We start from the raw sequence: 27,764 nt of genomic DNA on the forward strand, positions 1-27,764 counted from the left end.
TCAATATGCTAATTGAGTCGCCTTCAGAAGGCATTCATGCAGAGCTGGCAGGAAGTTTGGGATGGGGCCAACTCACAGTGACTTGCCACCCCCTGTGAATCCTCGTTCTGCTATGTCACAGGTTAGCACATTAATTGCCTGTAAAATGCAGCCTGGGTCGCAAATTGTTTGAAGTGCAGTTTGCACACGCTACTTTTTTATCATGGCCTCTGGATATTGGGCCCTTCATTTCTGCAAACACCACCAAAGAAGAACGCAGATATAGAGTCCATTGGCAGGTAGTACTGACGAGAAAGTACAAGTGTGATCGGAGGCTGCACAGTTTATAGAAATCCGAGGAAAGTGAATATCCTCCTGAGGAGACTCGGGAGGTGAAAGTAGAACTAAACTACTGATGCCCTCATTAGAAGTGGGCCCTTAACTCCAGTGGCCCCTGCAATGACCAAGGCGTGCGCATTGACCTCCACCTTCTTCATCAAAGTCAGTGATAAATGCATGCAACTTAGCTCAGCAACCTATCCTTGACACCGCTAGCTCAGCAACCTATCCTTGACACCGCTAGCTCAGCAACCTATCCTTGACACTGCAGGCCGACTCAAGACCGTTACCAGTTCAACATAAGGCCAGTGCTGCATTACAGGAAGTCAGTCTTTTTACTGGTTAATTTCAGGTGTTTCTGGTCTTCAGTCTTCAACTGCACAATGATGTGGGCCTATCATGCAAATGCCCACGTTGGGTTATTGTTCAAATTTCTAGATGATTTTAGTGTCATCTGCATAGTTGAACTAATAAGGCCTTAGGGCAAAATAAATGTGGCATGAGGGCCAATAGCAGACCCTTGAAGGACAGAATAGGGACCAGGTAGGAGGGGTAAGGGGATAGAGGTGATTTGGGCATTTTCTGAAATGAATGTAGTAATGATCAAGACGAATGCTTAAAGTGGGTGCCCCTGGCCGGATCCCTTTGCGCTGCCCAGAACTCCGCCCCCTAGCCCCACCCAAAGCCCCGCCCCCTAGTCTACATCTCAATTTGGTGAAAACCTGCACTTATTTTTTCCATTTAAAGCACTGCTTGTCAGTGGGTAATAAAGAGATTCAGAATACATGCTCATCCACTCTTTGGCCTCCCTGAAGGTTGCACAATTACCAGGTTGAAGGATTACAGAAACATGTAGGGGGAAAAGTGTTTAACCGTTCAAGAGACTGCAGAGGAACGTGGTGTGAAGAGAACAGGAATGTTTGAAGCACTCTGAGAACCACTACACCTACCGTAGACCTTAGTAATATTTAATTCACCGTCTCATATTTTCAGTATTGAAACATATTCAAAACAAAATCATTGTTTCTACTCATTTACCTGATGCTAACAAGCATTGGTAAAGCAAATCAGCCTGGCTTGTTTCAAGTGCATGGCCATTACAGTGTGATATGTCTGAATGCAATAGCTGAAAGCTCACAGAGAAGCACGCAAAACACTGGTTGGGTGGCATGCTATGGTAAGCACAGGACTTTTGTTTTCATGTTTTTAGCCTCACTTAATGACATTTATAGTACGCCCCCAACTCTTATAGCATCATGTGAAGCCTTGATCTTAGTACATTCATGCATGTGCTGCATGCACTTTTTTCTCATTCTCCAACCCACAATGGATACAAGATTTAGTAAAAAGCCCGGTATACGAGCTCTGACTTCCAGTCCAGCCTTATATCTGACCATTGTTGATTCAGCTTTCTTGAGTATGAAAGTAACTGACAGCATCTTTGTTCACAAGTATTTTCTTATATATATTTTTGTTAGATTGACTGACAGAGTGGCTTAAGGTGATGTGGTAGGGCAGGTGCAAACATTCCAACACTCTGGTGTCGGCAGGATGCTACAGCTTTTAAGTGAAATAATTGGACAATTTTAGTCCCCTCTTCCTCGCTCCCGCAGATAATAAAAAGTGCTCCAATTCAACATTAGCTAATGGTGAAAGTAATGTCTCTTAATTTCTTTCAGAAATTTCTCTCTTAATCCTTTCCAGATTTTATGTATGTAGGTGTCACCACCATCTCTTTCCTTTTTTCATCTTGGCTAGACAGAGCATGCGCTGTCTTGAAAACATCTTTTTGTGTTCTATCTGTTGGGTTAACCGGCTGCCCATCTTCTCCCATTAGTAAACGTCAGGATCACTAATTTTCTTTGATGCCATTTGTCATGGCATGCAGGCGTCATGCCCACTTCTTGTGTTTGGCCCTCCCATAGTGCAAGGACCAAGTACATGTCTCCTGACACTGCCCCCAGTTTGTGGATCTATTTTTTTTCTTTGTTTTCAAGCACTCCATAAGAGTACGTGTTTTTCAGGCCATCTTCCTTGCACATACCACATACATACCTCTAAAATGCATGCACTTGTACATAAACAAATATTTTTCTTAAAAAGTTGTTTAAACATGAACAGCACTTTTTTTTTGCAGGTTCCGATAGAATTGGAGTACTTGCTCCATCTTTCATCTTGCCACAGTGCGAACACTAGCCATTGATATTGGATCGCTGTAAGTGCTCACCAGTTACATTCCACAGTGACACATTCCTTTTTGTCACTGATCCTGCTTCAATTGAGGTTTTTTTCCTGTCATTGCTTGTCCATCTCCCCATCCTCTCCTGCTTCCTGCTTGACCTGTCCTCCACTACCCCCCTTGTCGCTGCTGCCTTTTTTTATTTCACTGTCCGTTGGAATTGGAGCGCTTGTTCTGTCCTTCACCTTGCCATAGTGTTAACATCAGCTGATGGTATTGGAGTGCTTTTAGTGCTCACCATTTACTTATTTATTTAAAAGGTTTTATATAGCGCTGGCTAGACCCAGGGGTATCAGAGCACTTTACAGGAGTTTGAAGAGGAACCGAGATAAAACATTTGCTCAAAGATATAGCATTCAGAACCATAAGGACAAAAAGCACAAATTGAAATGGCAAGGAATATTTACATAAAGATTACATACGGCTTTCGCGGGTAATGAGTAAGAAGGCTAAGGTAGAGGGGAGAGGAATAGATAGAGGAAGGGGAAGAGAAGTAGGTGGAGGGAGACTGTGAAAGGGGATGGGAAGGAGTAGACCTGGGACGAGTAGTCAGAGGCCGGGAGGGGAAATAGGGGGGAAGGGGGAGGGAAGTTTAAGGGAGCTAGGTAAAGAGGAGGAGTGGAGAGGTGAGAGACAGGATGGTAGTGGTGGGGAACCTGACAGGGTGAAGCAGAATAGGTGTCAGCGTCCGAGGCAAAGGATTTGGACCCCAATATTTGTTAAGAAGGTGCAGTTTTAGTTCTTTTTTGAAGCTGAAGTAGGAGGGGTTACAATGCAGGCCTTCAGGGAGGGTATTCCAGATGGTTGGAGCGGTTCCGGAGAAGGAGTGAGATTGCGTGGATTTTTTATTTAGCAGAGGAGGGACTAGAATGAGAGCATTGGTGCTCCTCATCGGTCGAGAACAGCCCGTGTTGTAGAGCTTATATGAGAGGTACGGCGGGGTGTTTTGATGGAGGGCTTGTGAGTGATGCATGGAATTTTGTAGGAGGTTCTGCCTTCGACGGGCAGCCAGTTGAGGGCTTTAAGGGCAGGGGAGATGTGGTCAAAACGTTTTTAGTCGGTGATGTGCCTAGCCGCTAGGTTGAGCACAGATTTGAGTGTGCTAAGTGTACTTTAGGTGTTCCAGAGAGGATAGCGTTACCATAGTCGATTCTTGAGAGGACCAAAGATTGGACCACCGATTTGAAGTCCTCAGCAGGAATGAAGGGTTTAATTTTCTTGAGATGACAGAGAGTGAAGAGTGCTCCTTTAGCCGAATTGTTTATGTGGGAGAAAGGAGTTAGGCTTTTGTCAATGGTGATACCGAGAGATTTTACTGAGTTGGATACAGTGAGTGAACAGTTGAGGGCATTTAGGTCGGATATCCAGGATAGGATGGGGAGCGGGTTGTTTTTAGGAGGGAAGAGAATGATTTTGGTTTTTTTAGGGTTGAGTTTGGGATGATTGTGGTGGAACCAGGACTGGATCTTAATCGACATGTCATTGAGGTGTAGAATATCCGAGTGGGTTTTAATCTTATAGTAAAGTTGAGTGTTATGGGCATAGAGGTGGTAATTGATTCCAGCTTGTTTTAGAATGAGGTTAAGGGGTTCCATGAAGAGGTTAAAGAGAGAGGGAGAGAGAATAGATCCCTGTGGGACACCAAGGGAGACAGGTGTAGGGTTCGAATGACAGTCGTAGATTTTGATTTGTTGAGTTCTGTGTTGGAGAAAGGAGATGAACCTTGTGAGGACAGGCCCACTGAGTCCTAAGCGAACTTTGAGTGTGTTAAGTAAGGCAGAGTGGTTAACTGTATCAAGTGCAGCAGAGAGGTTGAGTTGAATGAGTAGGCAAGACTTGCCCTTGTCGAGGCAGTGGTGAATGTCATCAACTATATTAAGCATGGCAGTTTCTGTACTGCAGTCTTTTCTGAAGCCTGATTGCAAGGAGTCCAGAAGGTTGAAAGTGACGATGTGTTTATCCAATTGGAGTAGGGTGCATTTTTTGAGGGCTTTGGAGAGAAGGGGGAGGTTAGAGATAGGGGAGAGATTATTTGGGTTGTTAGGATCGGCATTGGGATTTTTGAGAATGGAGGGGATTTGTCCAAGTTGGAGGGAGACAGGGACACACCCCGTGGCCAGGGAGGAGTTAATGCTGGTAGTCCAGTATGGGGCAATGATGTGCTTTAGGTCTTGGACCAGGTTAGAAGGGAGCGGGTCTTTGGTATGAGAAGACGGTTTTAGTTTAGCAATCATGTAAAAGACTTCATGTTCGGAAACGGGGTGGAAATTATGCCAGGAGGCATTGTTTTTTTGCAGGGGGTTGGTGAGGTTGAATTCAGGAGGGGATGTCATGAGAGGGTGGTGTGAAGAGTTGGGGGTTAGATTTGATAGGGAGGGAGATTTAGGAAGGCTGGCATAGGAAAATGGTGGGTTTGGGTGGGAGCGGAGTTAAGAGGAAGGATTGATCAATTTTGGTGATCTTTTCAGAGAAGAATTTCGCAATTTCTTTGCATCTCTCAATTGAGGCCGTCAATTTTGGGGGGGAGGATGTTTGGATTTTTACAATGCTGAATAGTTCTCTGGGTCTATTTTTGGCCCGATTGAGTTGTGCACGGAAGAAGGAAGCCTTTTCATTGAGAATGTGTTTCTTGTAGTTGGATCTAGCGGATCTGCGGAGGGCAAGATGGGAGGTGGACGGGTGTTGCCGCCAAGTTCTTTTGGCCAGTCTAAGAGAGCGTCTTTCGTTGTTGAGCTCTGCGTTGAACCACGATTTGGAAGGGATGTTCCTTTGGGATTTTAGTTTGGGTGGGGCAATTTGGTCTAAGACCTCTTTGACAGACTTATTAAAATGTTCAGTGAGGTCGTTTGCATTTTGGGAGAGGGGATTGAGCAGAAGTTGAGCTTGGAGTTTAGATTCCAGTTCACCAAGGGGGATAAGATTAAGGTTTCTAGTCAGTTTCCTGTGCTTGGTGTTCTTAGGGGGAGTGGGTGGGGCCGTGGTTGCAATCGTGAAGAGAATGAGGTGATGGTCAGACCAGTCAATGAGGATGATGTTGGAAAGGGAGGCCAAGTCATTGCTAGTGATGATAGCGTCAAGAGTGGCCCCTTGGTGTGGGTTGGAGAATGGCACAGTTGCTTAAGGTCACTAATCTCAAGAAGATTAGAGAGGAGGTTGACAGTGGAGTCCTCAGTATCATTTCAGTAGAGGTTAAAATCTCCAAGGAAGAGGTTTTTTGAGTTAGAAAGTGAGGATTGGGTGAGAAGGTCGGATAGTTCTTCAGCGAAGGGAAGAGGATCACCAGGAGGATGGTAGATATTATGGAGACGAATTGGTGGAGAGCTTTGAGCTTTAAGTTAAGCTCCGAGGTATTCAAAGGTGGCATGGTCAGAGTTCTTAACAAGAGAAAGTTGTAGTTCATTTTTAAAGATTATAGCTAGTTCACCTGTATTCTGTCAAGTCTGTCTTTTCTGAGGATGGACTAACCGGGGGGAGAGTATGTCAAGCATAGATGTAGAATTGTCCTTGAGCCAAGTTTCAGTAAGGAAGGCAATGTCAATGGATTCGCCAAGGATGGTTTCAGCATTGCAGATTGGCACATTATTTGTCGTAGGCAGGGTGCAGCGTAAGTGATTTGCCCAGAATCACAAATTGCTCAGCTGACCCTGAGATTTGAACCTGGTTCCCTAATTACCCTGTCGGCAGCTTTGGCCAGTACGCCACATCCTTACTTCACTTCAAAGCTCCTCAGCTGTTTCTCATCATAAACTCCTCGTTTTTTCAGCAAGTCAAGACCTTGTCTACACCAAATAAGCATTGGCAAAGCCAAGAGATCTAGGCAGCGCCCGAGCCATGCTATAATAGACTGTAGGATATGTAGAGCCAATGGCAACCCGAAGGCATCCATGCGCTGGTTCGGGAAGGTGCACCTTACAGAACAGGTTGGCAATAAGGGAAGATGACTGTTTAAAGAGCAAAGCTTTGAGGGCTTTTCAAAAGCATGGTTCATTATCTGTTGTTCAAATAGCTAGGGGAAGAGAGTTCCAGAGATTGGCTGCATTTCAGTTGAAAGATCTTCTTTCACTTCTGGCTCATTTAACCCTGGGCACTGTAGCCAGATAGAGAATTGAGGATCAAATAGATCCAAGGGATGAAGGGGTAAGTAAACTGGTGTAGAATAGGTGGGCCTTATCCATGTAGAGCACAATGGAAAATGCACAGTGACAAAAATTCTATTCTTTGCAAAATGGGGAGCCAGTGAAGGTCTTTTAAGCCCTGTCTGACTGATTGCGATCTTGGGATCCCATGCAACTGCATTTTGCATGACTTGAAGCTTGCGTGTCACTCCTTTGTAAGATCCTTGGTACAATGAGTTGCCATAGTCTAAACATGAGAGAACAAGGGCCTGTACCACTACCTGTCTAGAGTTCTGTGGGAGCAGGGGCAGAATCTTGTGCAGCATCCTTAACAGTCCAAAGCAAGTAGCCAAAATGTTGATGGCCTGAGCTTCCATCGTTAGAGTTTTTTCAAACCACAACCCTAGACTTTTTATAACCGTCTTGGGGACTGGAGGGGAGCCATGGCTAGTATGCCAGCCTAGAACTTCTTGATTGGTGGAGGACTTGTTCATCCAGCTGACCACTTGCTCCAGACAAGGTCCAAGTGTGAATGGAGAGGTATCCAAGTCTGGAGCAAGAGGAAAGACCAGCTGGGTATCGTCTGCATAGGAAACTATAAAGATCCCATATGGAGCTGTAATGTCCGCCAGTCGTTGCAGTTATATAATAAAGAGTGTTGGATAAAGTGAGAATCCTTGTGGGTTCCCACAAGTAATGGGCATGGCTGCCAACAAACAGTCCTTATCAAAGATTTGGAATGTTTGTTCCCTTAGAAAGGAGCTCGTCCACTCCAGGGCTTTTACCTGGGATACCGGCCTTACCAACCCTATTTAGGAGCATTGAGTGATCTATGGTATCAAAGGCTGCTCCAAGGTCTAGGAGTATGATAGCAGCCATGGCCCCTCGATCCAGTCACCTTTTAGCCTTCTCAACCACAGCCAGAAGAGCAGTTCTGTGCTGTGTTTGGGCCGGAAGCCCATTTGCGTGTGGTGAAGAATGGAATTGAGTTCTAGGAAATTTGACAGACATTTGTTGGCATATTTTTCTGGCACATTGCTAAGATCTAGGAGTAGGGAAATTGAGTGAACGTTCCCTAAACAGTCGGGTCTATGTTAGGCTTCTTAAGGTCAGCTCTGACCATCGCATGTTTCCAGGAGAGAGGCACTGTGCCCTTCTCCAGGGAAATATTAACCATGTCTCGCAGAGTGGGGAAAAGAGTTTCGGGCTCAACAGCAATGATTCTCAGGGTTACCAGATCCAGTGGAGATCCTGACTTGACTTTCTGAACAGGGCAGTAAACTCATCCAGGTAGATGGAGGTGAATTGTAATCAAATCAGAAGATGTCTCTCCTTACTTTTATTCAATAAAGTGGAATTATCACTTTCATTGATTACCTTAAATGAGAAGTAAATGTAATTCATTTTAGCACTTAAATAGGTGGCTAGGGCATTGCACCTATTGTCGTGTAGTTCCTATATATTCCTATACAGAATGTGTGCATTCGGATAACATAAACTGTGGGTTTGGTGGCAGACTGGTTCCGAGCACCCCCACCAAGAATGTTAACTTGTTTGCATTAGCTAGCTCACAGTGCCACTAGAATCTCCTCTTATTGGGGAGAGAATAGTTTCTAGCAACCTTAGAACATAACAACCCTGATCCCCCAGGATCGTGTAAACAATGCACTACTTTTCTCTCAGTCACTCGTCCTCACATATTCGGTCTCAGAGAGTTACACAGAAGAAACAGTTGGGCTTGTTACAATAAGGATTTATTGCACAGTTGTTCTTCCGGTGTAAAATAGATGTGCTGCGACAATCGTTAGACAGTAGCAGATATATATGATTAGCAATACAGTGAAAATAAAAGGATAGTATAGTTCTACCATCTTGCAATGATCATGAATACATACATGAATATAAAATGCATGATAAAAGAAAGCGCATACTCCTACACTGCCTATCTAGATGTACCTAAGTGTACCTAGCATGGGAGTAAGTGTGAAATCAAAAATCCCTCTGGGATTTAGTCTAACCCCATTACACGAATTGAGAGAGTGTGGGACCCCATCCTGGTCTCGAGTTGGACACCCCGCAAGGGATGTGTCAGACCACTATCAGCTCGAGCGTCTGCATGCAGGAGCCTCAGCGTCTCTGGTCAGTGTGTCAGCTGGAAGTCTTGGTTCCCTCTAACTAATACTAGCAAGATGTGCTGTATTTATACAGAAAGTATCTAGGGTTCCTTTGTCCCTTGTTTCTTGTGTTAGCCATTGTTGGATTTGAGGATGACGTATGGGATGAACCTTGTACGTAGATATTGTGCAGGTGGTGTAGCCCCAGACTGGTTTGCAAGAACCCTTATGAATAATTATTCATATTGTGTGAGTCTATTGATGAAGTTATAGGACACCATTGTTCAGGGAGAAACCCTCCTTCTGCGCCCAGGACTAGAACTAGGTAAAGGTTCAAGCCTAAAAGATTTGTTACTGTGTAGTGTAAGGAAGGTAATGTAGGTGAAGGTGAATGATATTACCCGGACCTATATTTGGGTACCTATATGACACATAACACTATCAATAGAGGGTTATGCCACAGGTGAGTCAGTATTAGATTCCACCAGGGATTTTGTAATTCAAAAAATTTCTCTAGGGGATTAGATAGCTTGCTTGATTCTCACTTCAAAGTATGAGGCCTAAGCTTGATGAATTTTCAGTGTGATATATCCTCACTCTCCCTCTGTATAGTGTTTTCTCATTTTCCCCACAGTTTTTTTCTTCATGCTCTTTCTGTAATCTTACAGCTTTTTTAATGCTCTAAGATGAAGAGTGTACCATGGGGCAGATTTGCTCTTAGGTTTTTGAGATACAGTATTATTTGGAATGTTCTGATCTAAAGAAGGAATCAACCATTCTGAGATCATATTATTAGCAACTTCAGGCTTAGGGTCTAAGTTGGGTGATGTTAGACTCAAAGTATGTCTCCAACTATGGACCAGTGTCATGCCTCTGACTCCTTATATTCTAGGGGTAGGGTTGATTTAGATAACTTAAAAATCATTGGGATCAAAAAGTGATCAGTCCATGAAAGAGGTATCAGGTTTAGGACCTGTAGAGCAAGGTTTTTGGTAAAAATGGGGTTTAATAAGTGGCCCTTCAAGTGAGTAGGGTCCTGAACCCTCTGCTCTAGATGAATAGCGGCAAAGTCAAGTGTAAGGCTGATTGCTTGTGTGTCAGTGGCTTCATCAAAGTGTAGGTTTAGGTCCCCCAATACTGTGAGATTGCTATGATTCATGGCCAGGCTAGCTAGAACTTCCAGAACAACCTGAGTGAAGTGGCTTGCAGGTCATAGAGACGGTATGTTAAGACTCCCAAAAGGTCGATATATTAGACAATGAGATGTCAAACACCAGACTCTTGCATTGAGAAGGCAAGAGGGGGCCAGTACGACACTTGAAGGAAGATTTCAGAATGATAGCCTCCCTCCACCTTTTTTGTCTACTCTATCACTGCATACTATATGACAGTCCGGTGGGAGCGTTTGGGCAATGTCAAGATCTGACTCCTCATGTAACCATGTCTCCATAAGGAAGACCACTCCTGGTTTTGTCCCCTCCAAAAAAGGGACGATATTTAGTTTGCGACATGGCAGGGACCTAAAGTTAAGCAGAAACACATTCCCTGCCGGCTTAGGTAATGAGGGGTTTCTGAGAGTAGGGCCAAGAGAGAAGCTATAATGGCAGTACTTACAGTTTTTGTCCCTCTAAAAGGCCCATTGAGTGGCTGCTGTTGTCAGTAAGTACTCCTCTTAGATTGAGAAGGGATTCCCTAGAGTACACCTCTATGTGGGAAAGTCGAAACGCAGAGTCCCTGGCCCTGGTCGGGCGTGGACTGGCGCAGACGGGCTTGCCGTTTGGCGTGCCCACTGCCCTGCCATTCTTGTAGCGAGGATAGCCCCAACCATTGGAGCACTGACCTGTTTTAGGCAACTCTATGGTAGGGGTATAAGGTGCGAGTGCAATTAATAAAATATTCAAAATAAAAACACTGAAAAAGCAGTTCCCCCAGCACTTGGCCCCTTCGGATTTAGAAATTCCTCTTAAATTGTGATCAGCAAAAAAGCGTTATGGCATAAAAATGACCATTCGGCATCAGCTATAGGCCTTGTCAATGTAAATATCTTTATCCATAATGTCAAGCAGCACATATGCTGTTCAGCATAGCTGAAAGTCAATTTTAAAAAAGCGCTATTATGCAGCCACTACAGGCCATGTCATTTCACTTTTTTGTGTTAGGAGGGGCAGGCCAATACACTCAACATGGGGGGCGAAGATACCCGGTGTTTGCTCAACATCCTGTGATTCTGGACTTTAAGTAACTTTCAGCCATGCTGAACAGCAGATGTGGCTCGGGCATTGCCGATACCTATTGGGTTTGCCAGTGTTTGTTGGTGTGTGGGCAAATGGTGCAACAGATGCAGCAGCACCATGTACCAGACAACCGAGGGGACCTTCTAAGCTCTGTCTATTGGTCCATTATACTGCCCATTCAGTTGTTGCCCATTCTTGCCCGCAGTTTGTTGTACCCTTGCAATGGCACTGTTTTGGCTTATATTCTTTGTTGATGGTGACACAAGATTGAAGAGAAGGTGAGGAAGCTGGTGTCAGGCATTTATTGCACTGTATTTTGAGTAATGACACAACGTTTTTCAGAATATTTGTAGGAGCATGGAGATGGATGAAGAATCACTGTGACAGGCTGGAAAGGAAGCTACAACCATTTCTTTAATGTCTGTGTCAATTTCTGCTGAATGTGGCCTGCAAAAGGAGTTGCGAGTGGGCTATAACGGGTGGAAGCAGTCAAGATTCATTTACCTAATTGTGAGGTTTTTTGTTTGTTATCGGTGACATGAGGCAGAGGCCTGAGACAGAAAGAATGTGAGCTGAAAGCATGCGGGCCAACAACTGTGATGGGCCCTGGAGGCCATTTTGTGCACCCTGTGTCTTGTTTGTGTGTACTGGATGCTGCATGTGCTTGCACTCTTGAACGGTGCAGGAAGATGCAGAGTTTTGGGAGGCTGAGGCAGGGACGTGGTAACCAAGATTGGTTTCATATTCAGGCAATGTTCCCCACTTTTCATGACATTGGCTGAGGAGAGATGGTGTCGGGGGAGAGGGGGGGTGACGGAGTTATAAGCTTTAAGGGGCATCCAAAATCTTTTTCTAATTTTTGGAATGAAATGTATTTGGTGACATTTTTCAAGGTTTTGTAAAAACCTGGGGGCTCATTAGGATGACGGGCGAAGGCACAACTGCGGTGCTGGCGGAAAATGACCTTTTCCGCACTCCAGCAGCAGTCCTCGCGCCCACCATATTACAATGGGCAAACATAGCCCATTTTCCGTCCGCCGCAGAGCGACGCGAACCGCCATAAATATGCGCCTGCTACTGCGGCGGAGAGAGCTAATAAAGACGCACCGCCGTGCGGAATGACGTCCCGTCAGCCGTACAAATCACGATGCCCCAAACAGCCCATCACTCCGCAGCAGGGAATCCACCCACCCAGAGACGGCGGAAGGACAACAGCGGAGCGTGAAACCAGATTCCCGGTCCCCTCCACCCGGTCCTGACCACAATGGATCCAGCTCTTCAAGCCTTTCTGGTGCTGTACCTCATCCACTAGAGCCAGACTTCAATCAAGTGTTTGCAGAATTTCCCATTTTTGCGTATACCAGAAATAAGAACATGGGAGAAATGTTAAACGCAATCAAAAGTGATAAGGATAAACACCAGGAAAATCATAGAGGATCTATGGCATGTCACAACTGCAACAACTGTCATAATATAATATCAGGTGCAACCATTACACATCCCAGAAAAGGTAATATTATCAAACTAAAAGTCACAGCAACATGTGACACAATGAATTGGGTTTACCTATTAAAATGTTCTTGCGGACAAGTGTACGTGGGCAAAACTGAACGCAAAATCAAAGTTAGAATCAATGAACATAAATCAAACATTCGCACGAAAAACATGAAATCAGTTGTGGCCAACCATTTCCAACCATTTCCATGAGAATCACCAAATATACGCCAACTAAAATTCTTAATCCTCGAGGTGGTAGCAAAAATTGAAGGTCGAGACAACAGAAAATATCTTCTACAGCGAGAAAACTATTGGATAAAAACATTGGACTCCATGAAACCATACGGGATGAATGACCGTATAGAATTTTCATGCTATTTATGAACTTCCATCTAACAGGATGTGAAACCGTTATTAATGATGGGCCCGATTCACAGAACTTACTTAAGACAAAATCCTAAACTTACTACCATTTTCATATTCACAGAAGGCACTTACTCATTTTGGTATTCACTGAAGACACTTACTCACTTTGGTATTCACAGAAGTTAGGAGTCCTAACTTTAGGACTCCTAATTGTCTTCTGTGAATACCGAAAGTCTTAAAATTAGGATTTTTCTCAGTTTAGGAGTCCTAAAGTTAGGACTCCTAACTTTACTACTACTAAACTGAGAAGAATCCTAATTTTGAGGCTTTCGGTATTCACAGAAGGCATTTAAGAGTCCTAAAGTTAGGAGTCCTAACTTTACTACTACTAAATTGAGCAAAATCCTAATTTTAAGACTTTCGGTATTCACACAAGGCATTTAGGAGTCCTAAAGTTAGGAGTCCTAACTATACTACTACTAAACTGAGAAAAATCCTAATTTTAAGGCTTTCAGTATTCACAGAAGGCATTTAGGAGTCCTAAAGTTAGGAGTCCTAACTTTACTACTACTAAATTGAGAAAAATCCTAATTTTAAGACTTTCGGTATTCACAGAAGGCATTTAGGAGTCCTAAAGTTAGGAGTCCTAACTATACTACTACTAAACTGAGAAAAATCCTAATTTTAAGACTTTCGGTATTCACAGAAGGCATTTAGGAGTCCTAAAGTTAGGACTCCTAACTTCTGTGAATACCGAAATGAGTAAGTGCCTTCTGTGAATACCAAAATGAGTAAGTGCCTTCTGTGAATACCAAAATGGTAGTATGTTTAGGATTTTGTCTTAAGTTAGTTCTGTGAATTGGGCCCGTTGTTTTTATGTTGTCATTAACATAGCATGAATTTTTTTCCTGTGTACCGCACAGGTACCCACATCACACTACGTATTTATCAAGATTCCATTTGATCTTGTTATGTTTACCTGTTAAGTTTGATTCAGTTTCTTCCCAGCATTCAGGGAATACACTTACGATTTATGCTCTATACCAGTAGTCATGAAGATGTCTATCATTTAACAATAGCCGCCAACATCACAGACTAAGATAGTCCTTCGTTGATTACTAACATCAGCAACAACTGACAACATAGACAAGGTTAGTCCCTCGTCTATTACTAATACACCCATTAGAATCACCAGCAACGAGACGCGAACGACATACTCGTCGTATAGAAATAGATTACCGCAACTGGACCGTAAGTTTCTTAACGATACTTCTTGTTTTGCAGGCACGTTTTTTTATCCACCGCGAAAGTTTAATTTACTACCGAGCATTTATTGGCACACCTCTACCAAACTGGCACGACGCGTTCTTTAAGCACACCGGAATAAACCACGAAATCAACACGTTTTTAACACCTCTGTATAGAGAAGCATGATTATTTATTTGTGATACCGCACTTTATCCAATTCGTGTGTCCAATACTACCGAGCACAGCATAATACAGAAGTATGATTATTTATTTGCGATACCGCACTTTACCCAATTTGTGTGTCCAATACTACCGAGCACAGCATAATACATATCATTAATGGCAAATTAGGTCCACTCATCCGAAACTAACAATTGATCGCCCGAAATAGAAGCGAGCAGCTCGAAACCTTTAATAACCAGCACGCTTTCAACAAGCATATCGTCATCAGTTGTCTTGATATAACGTTAGTACTAATTAAATGCTGAGAATCTTTTCGTTTTTTGATATTTGCATCTAACTAGGTATTTGATTGTAACAAGCATGATTACATGCATCTAAATGCATCACAGCTATGTAAATTTAAGCACAGGTTTGTGTTCCTCATGACATTATTGTTTGTTATAGGATTGGTCCCTGATGAAGGGTGAGATACCCGAAATACATTGGATATCCCAGTCCAGTTATTATGATTTAACGTCAGCCATCTATATGGAATGAAGCTATTCCATATGAATAACCATAAGGAATAATAAAAAAACACAAGGATTGAACTTTTGTTTCTACTGATTACTCTTTATTCACAACCTGAGAATCCTAGTTAATAGGACGTGAGTAGTGCCCAGGGGACACACCCTATTTAGGAGGTGCAACAATCACATTTCGCATTGACGTCGTGAATGGAAGGCGTTACTCCAGGAGCGCATTCAAATTTGATGACCTAATTGCAACTTTCTAAACACTTGTTGTGCGCGTATTCAATTTTTAGTGAGTACCTCATCCACTACCAGCAAGTAATGCTCCGTCGTGGACAACGCCGCAGGTACGCAAAAACAACTCCGCACACAACCACAACACACAACTCCTGTGCTAACATACGGTTCCTGTCCACATCAGACACTCTGGTGGGGACAGGAACATATCCCCCAGTGTACCCACACATGTCCCACCTGTCACAAAATCACCTCTCCGCATCCGGGTCACCCATATACCGCGAAATCACTGCAATGTCCCGGTCACATCACCACAGCGGTGAAGACGCGGGAAAACCTGCGCACAATGAAGTAGGCAGGGCTGGCGCCAGGCATGGGCAGCCCGCAAAGATTTACAGGGCTCCACCTCCACCCTTCACACACTACGCTTCCCACACCCATTTGGGAACATGCTGTGTGCTCCTCCTGTACCCTCTCCCTGCACAATTCATGTACCAGGTGTAGCCAGACCTTCGACCTCACACATCAAAGGACAAGGCTGTCTGACTTGGAAGGTGGGGGTGAAGAGAAACCCCCTGCACAGAAGCTCAAGGGCTGGACAACCCTCCTCCTCACACCAACCTTCCACTCATGTTATTTTATGTTATGTTATTTTACTTTGAACTACCCAAAGGTTTCCCAGCGCCGCCTGAAGGAAGTCAAAATAATCAAAAGAGAGATGGAAGACCTATTGATTAAAAAGCCAGGTTTTCAACATCTTACGAAAGTGCACAAACTGGACTCATTCCTCAAAGACAGAGGAAGAGAATTCTACAAAGTAGGACCCAAATAGGGAAAAGATCAGCCGCCTACCCTACCTCATGTGAAGCAAACTCAGTATGATCACAAAATGAAGACTCACACTGCATATGAACATCCACTGAACTGTTCACACTGCCTGTCCAGCCACTCACAAACACCCAACACTGACACCCAGCCACATACTCATACCATAGGTGAGCAACAATGGAGGACAATGAATGGGCCAGACAAAAGTGAAGTGGACGGTGCTTGAAAACCATGGAGCAAGCCACATAGCATCTGTACATCACATGCAAGTGAAGGAACATATCACACTGCCCTTAGGCCATCAAATCAGACATGGGTGGCCAGGGAGTGAAATTAAACCAAAGTGACCTCTGTGTAACAACTAAGGGATACATCAAGGCAAGCCATGCATAGGCACAGGAATGATAGGAAGTGTCTGAAGTCATGCAGTGACCAGCCACACATCTATGACAACTTACTTGACATGTGTATGTCATCAGCACAACACACATGGCTCATTGCTGCATGTGAGGGACACACAAGTAATGCACACTGCACCTGCAATTAACATCTGAATGTATCACACAGCAGCAACTACTCACACACAACGTCATACAAATAGAACATTACACACATAGCAGCTGTCAGTAGAAAGAGCCAACACAGGCCAAACACTGCATACATCCACAACAAAAACACAACAGATGCACATACCAATCCATCACATTGCAAACTCAGCTGGACATCAGGGGGATGCACAACAAGCAAGTACAAGGCTACACACACTGACAACACTGCATGCACACCAAGCAGCATGTGCACCACTACAAAACCAGTAGCACACACATCTGAGTGCCACACCATGAACTCCCACAACACAAATCATAACAGCACAAACATAACATCACACTCAGGAAGGGTAGCAGAACCTCGGCAAACACACATATAGCTTACCCATCACCCACAGATGCACAACTCAGGGACACCCAGGTGCAAACAACATGACCAGAGAACTGTGCTGCTCAAACATATGCCCTGCACATGAGCAACCATGACAGCCAACCAGTAGAAGAAAATAACACATAACTAATTGGGAAACTGTCCTGAGTGGCACTTTGGTCCTGTACACAGTTCAGCATCACAAAGCATAGTGTAACAAATTAAGTGGTGGGGAGGCTCACACACTGGCAAACCATGGGATGGCAGACATGAGATTGAAGTGGTGTGTACGTCAGTAGAAGACAGGTGAGGAGTGTACTGTACACAAAAACATAGAGGAGTCACTCACAATGTGTAGGCATCAGAAGCACCCATATAAAATACTGGAGCCAAAAATGGGTCAAGTGTCAGCAATGCATGAGAAAACCCACAAATAATGTCAGTGTGCTGAGCAGGTCTGCACAGTGAGCACAAACAGTAACAAGACACATGGCTGATCAACAAAACACAACACAGACTTGGCAGTCACACACTCTGCATACTCACAACTGGCAGCGACAACAAGTAGGTGTCCACCAGGAGTGCAAGGGCACACCAACACACTGCACAGTGCCCAACCTACAACTCCTACATGTGCCCATAATCTGAAGCACATGGCAGACAATTGAAACAAACAGGCACTCATTACCTGGATCATACATGTGTGCAGTTGGCATTGCAGGGGCACACACACATCAACACTACTGACAATGACAGCCCATTCACACCGTATGACTACACAAGTGCACACATTCAAATGTACCCATGTGACTAGGAAGACAGGCCATCACAAGATGACCACACATCAACACTGCTGTGCACACATCAAGAAAGATCACACAGATCTGATGGGCCCTGGCCGCCACGCAAGTAATCCTGTGGATAGAAGTCACCTCTGTTGTGGTATTGCATCATAACATGACATGTGTACAATTTAGCAAATGTGACCATATGATGAGTAGGATAACAGTAGATCATCACAAACACCCATCATTGCACCCTCAAGCCTTAGAGTCAACAAGAACTAAAGTGCCTTTCACCACAGGCAAACTCTGTAAAAGTATGACAAGCAATTGGCAATGTTCAAGTGGCATAAAGAGCATTTGTCACAAGCAACCGTACCCATACAGAAAACATTTTATTTAGCAGGAACACTGACAAAGCAGACAACAGGAGTAACTGTCTTTATTACATATCACCCAGATAGGCATCAAAAGTATAAAACAGCAAGGCCATTAGCCAGTCCATAGTTCAAAGTAAGTGCATGTGTGCATGAGAACCTGCACAGGGAATGGGCATCCAAAATGACAAACAGCAAGGCCATTGGCCAGTCCATAGTACAAAGTAGGTACATGTGTGCATGAGAACCTGCACAGGGAATGGGCATCCAAAGTGACAAACAGCAAGGCCATTGGCCAGTCCATAGTACAAAGTAGGTACATGTGTGCATGAGAACCTGCACAGGGAATGGGCATCCAAAGTGACAAACAGCAAGGCATTTGGCCAGTCCATAACTCAAAGTAGGTACATGTGTGCATGGGAACCTGCACAGGGAATGGGTGACACCGTACACTGCCATGGGAATCACCACAGCTCGGGGGATACAAATGGGTAGTCCAGGCAACGCTGTGGGAGAGATGAGTTTGGGAGGGGGACTTTGCCTCAGACTTGGCTGTCAGTCAAACTGGGAGGTGGCTGATTGTCGGGCCAGTTTGAGGACTGGACCTGGGAGAGAGAGGACCAGCTGAGGTAGAGGCATCAGTGGCTTTGGGAGCCGGAGGGCTGCTTGGACTGGGTAGCGTGGTGGCACGGGGAGGTGGAGATATGCTGCCACGAGACATAGTGTGTGAGGGTGAATGTGGAGGGCTGCCTCTCCACTTCTTGGGGATTCGATAGCCAAGAATTGTCTTTGTAAGAGTGGGAAGTGGAGCAGGCACAACAGGCACACTCTCCAACAATGGTGCATCAGGTGCAGGTGGTGGCCCTCCCTGTGGGGAGATGCTGGATCTGGTGGTACGCTTGGCCTGTCCTTGCCTTTTCCCCTCCATCCCCTGTTGACCAGGTGAACCCCCCACATTGCCCTCCTGTCCCAGCTTCACAGGGGTGTGGGTGGGAGTTGAGGTTGTGGGTGAATCTGCCTTAGAGAGCTGTTTCTGCAGACTCTTTGCAGGCACCAGATTCACAGCAGGCACGGCAACTGTTTGTTTATCTTTGGGAACAGGTTTGGGGATGAGAGTGTCCTTCGATGGGGCAGATTTGGATGCATGTGAGCCTGAGGCCTGCTTCTTGGCCTGATGCCCCTGAGTGTCACCTGAAGGGCTTTTGCCTTTGCACTCCTGTGTGACTCTTTTTTGTTTCGGGGATGGTGTCTGCACTCTGGGCCGCTTGAAGTGCTTCTGTTGTGTGCTGCGTGTGGAGTACTTAGAGCCTGAGGGCTGTGGTGTGTGGTCACTCTCGTCAGATGTTGCCACTGGCAGGGTGGTTGCCAAAGGGACTGGAGCTGGACTCTGAGCCTGTGACAGCTGAATGGCTGCCGTCACTGTGGAGGACAAAGACCGGAAAGTTCTGTGTAGCCCATCCACGTCAGAATGAATCCCCTCCATGAAGGCAACTACCTGTGCCAACTTCTTGTCATGATCCTGGAAGGCATTCAGGAAAGTAGTCTGACTCACACACAGCTGGTGCAAAAGGTCCACTGCCTCAACACTGAGGGCAGCAGGGGAGACAGGGGCAGGGGCAGCGATGCCTGTGGGGAAGGACACTCTACCCTTCTTACTGCTGCGGGCACGGGTAGCACTAGTGGAAGTGAAATGCAGCCCTGCATCTGTGGAAATTAGGCTACAAACCCCATTTACCTGAAGTCAGCATGCTAGGCAGTGAATCACACAAACCCACACTCTGCACATACTTCAGCAGATCAACTTCATGTGTGCACTCTCTGCACTCTCCTACTTTCACTTTGAAACACTTACCATGACATCAGGAGCACCATATAGCCTCCCATACTGTGAGAGCACCTCGTCCACCAGGACCTCCAGCTCCTCTGTGGTGAAGGGACGGGCCCTGATGTTCTCACTTCTCGCCATCACTGGGTCCAGGAGACAGGAACAGCAGTTGATGGTGAATAGTGTCAGTCAGCAGTGTCTGGAAGCAGTGGAAATGTGTGGCTCTCTCCCAGACATATATAGCCCCCTGGGGTTGTTTCTGTGGTACTCAGCTGCTGCAATTGGTGATCCAGGTCAGCTTTTTTCAAATGTGACCAATGACCACCCCTGCGGTAGCGGTGCATGCCTACCGCGATTTTCAAATGTGTATATCACTACCGTGATTGCGGTTCCCATTGGCTGTAAGGGCATGGGCATTAGCGGTGACACACCGCAGGGGCCAGGCGGTCGCTACCGCGATCGTGCATTTTTCAATTGCATCTAATGACTGGCCCTGCGGTAGTGGTGCACGCCTACTGCGATTTTCAAATGTGTATTTCTCCACCGCAATTGCGGTTCCCATTGGTTGAATGGGCATGGGCATTGGCGGTGTCATACCTTGGGGTCCATGCGGTCGCTACCGCGATTTGGCAGCTTGACATTGGTGCCAATGACCGGCCCAGCGGTAGTGGTGCACGCCTACCGCAATTTTCAAATGTGTATATCACTACCGCGATTGCGGTTCCCATTGGATGAATGGAAATGGGCATTGGCGGTGTCACACCGCAGGGGCCAGGCAGTCGCTACCGTGATTTGGAAGGTTGACATTGGTGTCAATGGCGTGATTACGGTGGCAGTTCACGCTTACGGCACCTATGGACACATCATGCTGTAGCAATGGCAATGGCCAGTTCTCAGCATTGAACAGTAGACATTTACTATGAATCATGCCACCAGATAGTGTAATTCAATGCTAGTGACATTGAACTCACTGATGACTACACATGCCATGACAGTGCACAGGATTACATGCATTGGCATGTACTCCCTCACATGTCACTTATGATATTGTTGGGTATGTACACAGATCTGTGGTGTGATGGACTCTCAAATATGTGCACATGTCAATGTGTGAGATGGCTAAGTAACCCACAGTAATGAAGGTCTGACTACATAATGTGCCTATTTCACTGTGCAGATTGCTGAACTCATGTTTATACTTGATCTTTATGCACACACTGTCCTCATTGTGTTGGTTATGTGTGCCCTGTCCGACTTCCGCAAGAAGGTGTGTCAGGTACAGCAGCTACGTAGAAGCCAGCAGTGTTGCTGCTTGGAATGTACCTTTTGGCATTCACATAGTCTGAATCTGTTTTTGGGGTACTCACTGTGTAAATACTGGACAAGTGTACAACTAATTTAGATCAAGGTGTCTCTACATGTGACTTGTGCTGTAAGCTATAGTTTCAAGCCATTCATTATTGGCGCTGTGTCAGTCAAAACGTAAGATGTTGGACACATCTCAGAGTGAAATTGAATTGACATGTGTCCCCCTTCATCCTACCTAGGAGGCGACAAAATGTGCATCATCCATTCACATTGCTTGCAGACATGGAGGATGAGGACATCATAGGGAAATTCCGTTTGGATTGACCTAACCTTCAGGACCTACGTGCTCAGTTGGAGCCCCATCTGAGGCAGCGCAGAACCTATCCGACTGCTTTGACACCAACGTGTAAGGTGATGGTGGCCCTGCATTTTTTTGCAACTGGTTCATTCCAGTACACGGTGGCCAGCACATGTGGGATGTCTCAACCAATGTTCAGCATGGTGCTACGTGATGTCCTGTCCGCTATGATGGCCTACAAGGACCGCTACATCCATTTCCCAGGAGGCATGAATTGGCAGCTGTGAAGGGTGAATTTTATGACCTTGCCCACATCTCTAATGTTGTTGGTGCCATTGACTGCACACATGTTGGCCTGGTTCCATCACAGGCACGTGAGCACAGCTACAGGAAAAGGTAGCATTTCCATTCCATCAATGTGCAAGTGGTATGCCAGGTGGATATGATAATCTCCCATGTCTGTGCCAAATATCCCACATCCTGCGCAACAGCATTGTACCACAGCTGATGGCAAATCTGCATCCAGAGCAGTCGTGGATTGTGGGTTAGTACACAGAGTCAAGTAGCGTGCTGTATATGTGACATGCTGTCCTCTGCCACAGTTAAAGTACAAAATTGGTCTGTGTATCTCACACCTAGGTGAATCTGCATATCCCAACCAGCCTTGGTTGCTGAGCCTCTGCGGAATCCCAGGACCCCGAGTGAAGTCCGCTACAATTATGCCCATGGGAGGACACGTCATGTGGTGGAGCGTACTTTTGGTCTTCTTAAGTCTCGATTTCATTGCCTGGACAGGACCGGAGGGGCAATGATGTACTATCCACAAAAGGTGTGTCAGATCGTAGTTGCATGCTGCATGCTCCACAACCTGGCCTTACCCAAGAAGATCCCCCTGATCTTGGACGATGATGAGCAGCAGATGCCCCTGCCTGCAAACCCACACATGTCCAGTGACGAGCATAGTGGAGAGGAGGAAGGTGTTGACCTGCGTCAACAGCTCATCAACTGCTACTTCCCTTGAAGATGAGTGACATTGTACAACGTTGCCATTGTCTGCTGTTTTTGATGCTGGTGAAAAGGCCTAGGGGAGGTTTTGGACTGCTGCCTGTTGTTGGCTCTGGCTGATGGCCAATGTTTGTGGCACAGGGTAGTTATGTCCAGCTACATGATGTCTATGTCAATATTGTTGTTCATTGTAATGTGTGCTGGTTTGTGTACCTTGATAACAAGTGTTATGTAATAGCTGTGATGCCATCACCTGACAAGTGAATGTTGTTCTCTTGTGTCTTTCTAGGTCCCTTCAGCCTCCCAATGCCTCAAAACAATCAGTGCTTCTGGTACATTGGAATCAGAGTCAACATTGAACATCCTGTGATAAACATGGAGCTGACACAAAAACATTGGTGTGTAAAGAGTATTTATTTGCAATACGTATTTGTGACAGAGAAGTGAATATTTACAAAAAAGGTGCAAAGTGAATCAATGATTTGTCAGTGATGGTAGACGAGACAATAGAGTAGTCACCACATTGATGTGGTGCCACAGTCCAACAACATGGAAGTGTTTGCTAAGGATAGTCAACAAACTCAAGGTCAAGGTGAGGAGAGGTGCCGTCATGGCTGGCTCTTTGACTGGCGGTCAGCTGGTGCTTTGCCACGTGATCCTCCCGTAGTTTTCCTTGGACGGCCCCTTGAGCGTTTGGCAGGGGGGCTTCTCCTGTGGGCTCAGGGGTATCTGAGGAGTCATCCTGTTCTAGCTCACCCCTCTCTGTGGCCGCAGGTGAGGTGGTGGGACTGTCATCCTGCGGGCCACTGGAGGGAGGATGAGCTGTCCTTTGGGCTGCAGGCCTGTCCCTCAGAACACCCACCAGCTGGCCCAAGAGGTCCTCGATTTGGCCAATATGCGTGTCCATGGACCTCAGCAGCAGGCAGACCTCACACACTTCTCCCAGAACCTGGCCCATTTGTCTCTGGGTTTGTTCGTATGCCCCAAGGACTCTGGCGATGTTGGCCAGGGCTTCGGCCCCAGTGTCCTGTTGAATTTGTCACCCAGTTTCCCGCCCGGCTGGCCCATACCAGTGGCGTCACCACTCGACGCACCCGCTGACTCTCCCTGCCCTCCTCAGATTATGGGGTGGTGTGTGTATCCTCTGAGGCAGGGCGAGTGTTGCAGGCCACACTGGTGGATGTGGTGGTGGTGGTTGAGGCCACACAGGTCATTGCAGCAGGGGTCAGCGCAGTTGATGTTGCTGAGGTGGTGGTGGTGGGGACAGTGGGGGCCTGGGACTTGGTGCGCCCTGGCAGTCCTGATGGATCAGGTTCGGGGTTCGCATCCGAGGAACTTGGGGAGTCTGCATCTGAGAGTCCATGTTCCGGGCAGGGATACTGGCTCTGCAGGTTGGTGTTATCATCTGCAGCAGTCAATTGTTGGTCACCTGTTGGACAGAGATGAAATGGTCATTGAAGGGCACCCCACAAGCTTGGTGTTGGATGTTTTGTTGTTATGTTGTTACATGTTATACACCACACAGTTTACATTGATATCACATTGTATGGCTACACGGTACAGAGCATCATGACATGATGTGGAGGTACATACATTACTTGTCCATGGTGTGACACGTCAATAGGAAACATAATCCACGTACAGATTGTGTGATTACAAAAACATGTCGTCATCTAACGGCTAGCAGCACAACAACTTTATGTGAAGTGTCTTTCTTATTTACTCTGCATGGAAGACGTTACATCTGAGCATGTACTAGCCATTGTGATCTCATGCATCCCTTTAATATTTCATATGCTTTGCTTTCTTTTTACAACTGACCATGTATGTTTTGTGTTCATATGGGCCTTGATGCTCTGGCCCCATGGCCCTTACAGATAGCATTCAGTGCTATGCATGATTGTGCCCTTAATTTCTCCAAACGTGTGATTTGGTGAGTCAAACTGTCATTTCTGTGACAGTTACATAAGCTTTGCTGTCTGCACACTGGAAGTGACAATTGGATCTATGCCAAGTTGGCTGACATGTGAGGGCTGGTGTGGTCATATGGCTCCATGCTTTTTGAGAGAAATGGCAGGGTGCATGCACTGTCTACCTACCTGTTCTGTGACACAGTTGAGGGGAATTGCTGCCACATGTTTCTGGGTGTGGGGGAGTGCTCCATCCTGCTGAGCTGTGGGACAAGGGGCCCTGGTGGGAGTTGTGGTACAGTCTTCCCACCCACAAACACCCTTCCCTGTTGAGATGGCTACCTACCTGTTAGTTTGATGAGAGCAATGCAATGGCTGCCACATGCTTCTGGGTGGGGGGGAATGCTCCATTCTGCTGAGCTGTGGGACATGGGGCCTGGTGGGACTTGCGGTGCAGACTTCCCACCCACAAACACCCTTCCCTGTTGAGATGACTACCTACCTGTTAGTTTGATGAGGGCAATGCAATGGCTGCCACATGATTGTGGGTGTGGGGAGTGCTCCATCCGGCTCAGCTTTGGGACAGGGGGGTCTGGTGGGAGTTGGAGTGCTGGCTGCCTGTACACATGCCCCCATGGGTAATGTTGCTAGCCATCTTTGGAGTGAATCAGAGGGAGTAAATGTTGGATCTGTGCGACATGTGTTGGGGAGAGTGTGGTGCACATGAATGCATTTGGGCCTAGGAGGTGTCGCTTTGTAGCTGTGCGAGACAGTACATAGCATTGGGATGGTAGACACTTGTTGGTACTTAGAAGCCTCCACTCCCCCGGCTATTCCTGTGAGACTCTCTGGATGCAGTATGCCAAGTATCTTCTCCTCCCATGCGGTGAATGTTCGTAGTGGAATGCAGAGGGCAACCGCCAGTCCTCTGAGCCAGCTCGCGGTTCTTATTGTTCTTCTCTTTCTTCTTGCTCTTGAGGTCGTGCCACCTCTTCACGATCTCTTTCTTGGAGCTTGGGATGGTCCCTACTGCATTGACCTTGCTGACTAACCTTGCCCACATTTGCCTTCTGGTGGCAAATGGTGTCTGTTGGACCAGGCTTCCAAACAAATGTGGTTCTACTTTGATTACCTCATCTACCATGACTGACAACTCATTGTCAGTGAATTTGGCAATTTTCTTCTGTGATGTGCAACTGGGTTAAAGGTGCAGGTGTGAGAGTGGTGGTGGTGATGAGTGTGGTGTGTGTGATGTGTGCAGATTTGCCTCTCCTTTGTGCTGTGGGGGTGGTTCCTTCAGTAGTGGAGTATTTCAAAGGATTCTGGTCAGGGAAGGGGCTGGTTTTATACTCAGCTATGTGGGTGTGTCAAAATTAGGCCTGGGCGGTAAACTTTGGTCCATTTGCGGAGTTTGCAGAGTTTTCTGCACTCTGCACTCCGCGGAGCTCGCGGAGTGCAGAAAACTACGCTTCGCGATGTGCAGCGGAGTTTTTTCCACGCTAGCGATCGTGAACGGTAAGTTCGCGATCGCAAACAGTAAGTTTGCGAGCACGAGCTGCCGCTCGAGTAGAATTTCTACCCGACCTGCAGGAATACCAGCACAAATTGCAGTTCGCACTGCACTCCGCCACTCGTGGAACTTCGCAGCGTTTTTTTGTCACTTCGCGAAGTTTCGCGTAGCAAAACTCCGCGAACTATGCCCAGGCTTAGTCAAAATGGAGTCTTCCTGTCAGGTGTGTTGTGTGGGTTGACCTGGGATTTGTATTTTTTACTTGCCATAGGGATGTGTCATTGGGGTGTGTTAGGTGTTTTTGAGGCTGAGTTAGGTTAATGGGTACACTTGGTAGCCTTGTTGTGTGTTTTTTTTGTCAACCGCCATTACTGTTCAGGAGCGACCGCGGTGGTGAGTATACAACCGCACTCCCGCCGGCTCTCCCATTCATCAATGCTTGTGATCGCAGCAGCCGTAAACAGCGGATCGTTCTGCTGTCACCTCAATGGTATCCTAATTTCATGTGCGGTTATTCCACTGACCGTGCGGCGGTTTGGGGTTTTTCTGCAGTGAATCCGACCACCGCGGACGGATTTTCACCTGCTCCGCACGCTATCGGCGGTCTTTCGTGGCATTGGTCCGGCGCGGTTGGATTTTTCTGGCGGGTGAACATAATTGGACCGCCGGTTTTGCCGCAGTACCAGCAGACAGGTAATTTCCGCTACCACGGCGGTCAGAATGGTTTTCCTACCGCCATCCTAATCGACCCCCTTGTTCGCATTTTTCTGCTATTGGTGACATGAGGCATGGTCGGAAATGAGCCCTTAAATGCATGCACACAGAGCCAGACCCATGCTGCAGCCTGGAGGCCCTTTTGTGCATCCTGTTATTGTCTACTGTAAAGGACCTACTACCATATGTTTCAGCTTCTGCTACAATGTTGGTGCTTGTAGAGTTGTATGGAAGACACAAAGGGCTGCAGTGGGAGAAGTCCACTAGTGCTGATGCAGGGTTAGCCAGTCAAAGTTTTTTCCCTAACTTTGGGTCACTTTTTCTGCGGTTAGCAACATGGGACATGAGAGGACTAAGGGAGAGGGACTGTGTCAGGCCGGGACACCCAATGTTATTTAGTTGATTTTCGTGCCATTTGCTGCTGTTGGTGACATGGGTCGGGGTGTTGGAGTTTTCATTAATAGTGATGTATTCAATATTTTTGTGTCGTTATTGGTGAGATGAAATGAGGAGGTGGTTTGGGGCCTGGAAATGAGCATCCTTGTTTTTTGTCGCATCTTAATGTGCTATTGGGTAAGTGATAGTGCTTAATTTCAGCCAGTGGCTGCCATAGGGGGCCACCGGCACTTATTTTCCTGCATTAGACATTTACTGAGACCAAGAGACGGGAAAACAAACAAAGCGGAAAGATGGATGACGAGAAAGATGGAAAAGCCATCGTAAAGGGAGAAATTAGGAACCAGCAAGAGTGAAATAAAGGGGCAGGTAGCGTCTGGTGGTTAATTAAAGAGGCATTAGATGGATTCAGTATTACGCAGTCTTGGTATTCAGGGCACCGCCATTTAATTGCACTGGCAGTTGGATTCCAAGCACAGGAGTGGACACAGGCAGTCATTTTTTTACAAGTTCAGCACTGCAGTTGTGGGGATGCGCAACTGTATGGTGGGAGACAAATTATGGTTCTTGACTCTAGACTGCCTTACACCAGTCTCCTAGGTTGGTCCTCTTCTGTAATGGCAGAAAAGCGCTTCTAAACAGTAGTATGAAATGCTCTGGTGCTTGATATGTAAAAGAAATAACTGCCAGGGCCCTCGTTAGGAGGCTACTGTAGGTTGCGCCACTCATTGCCCCTGCCAGCACTGCCAATGACAGTACCAACGCAACTAGTAACCATCACACTCATACAAGTGTGACAATTCACACCATTCCAGGCCCCCAAAGCTATA

This window comes from Triturus cristatus, chromosome 1_2, assembly GCF_964204655.1.
Source record: "Triturus cristatus chromosome 1_2, aTriCri1.1, whole genome shotgun sequence".
In the NCBI taxonomy this organism is placed as follows: Eukaryota; Metazoa; Chordata; class Amphibia; order Caudata; family Salamandridae; genus Triturus; species Triturus cristatus.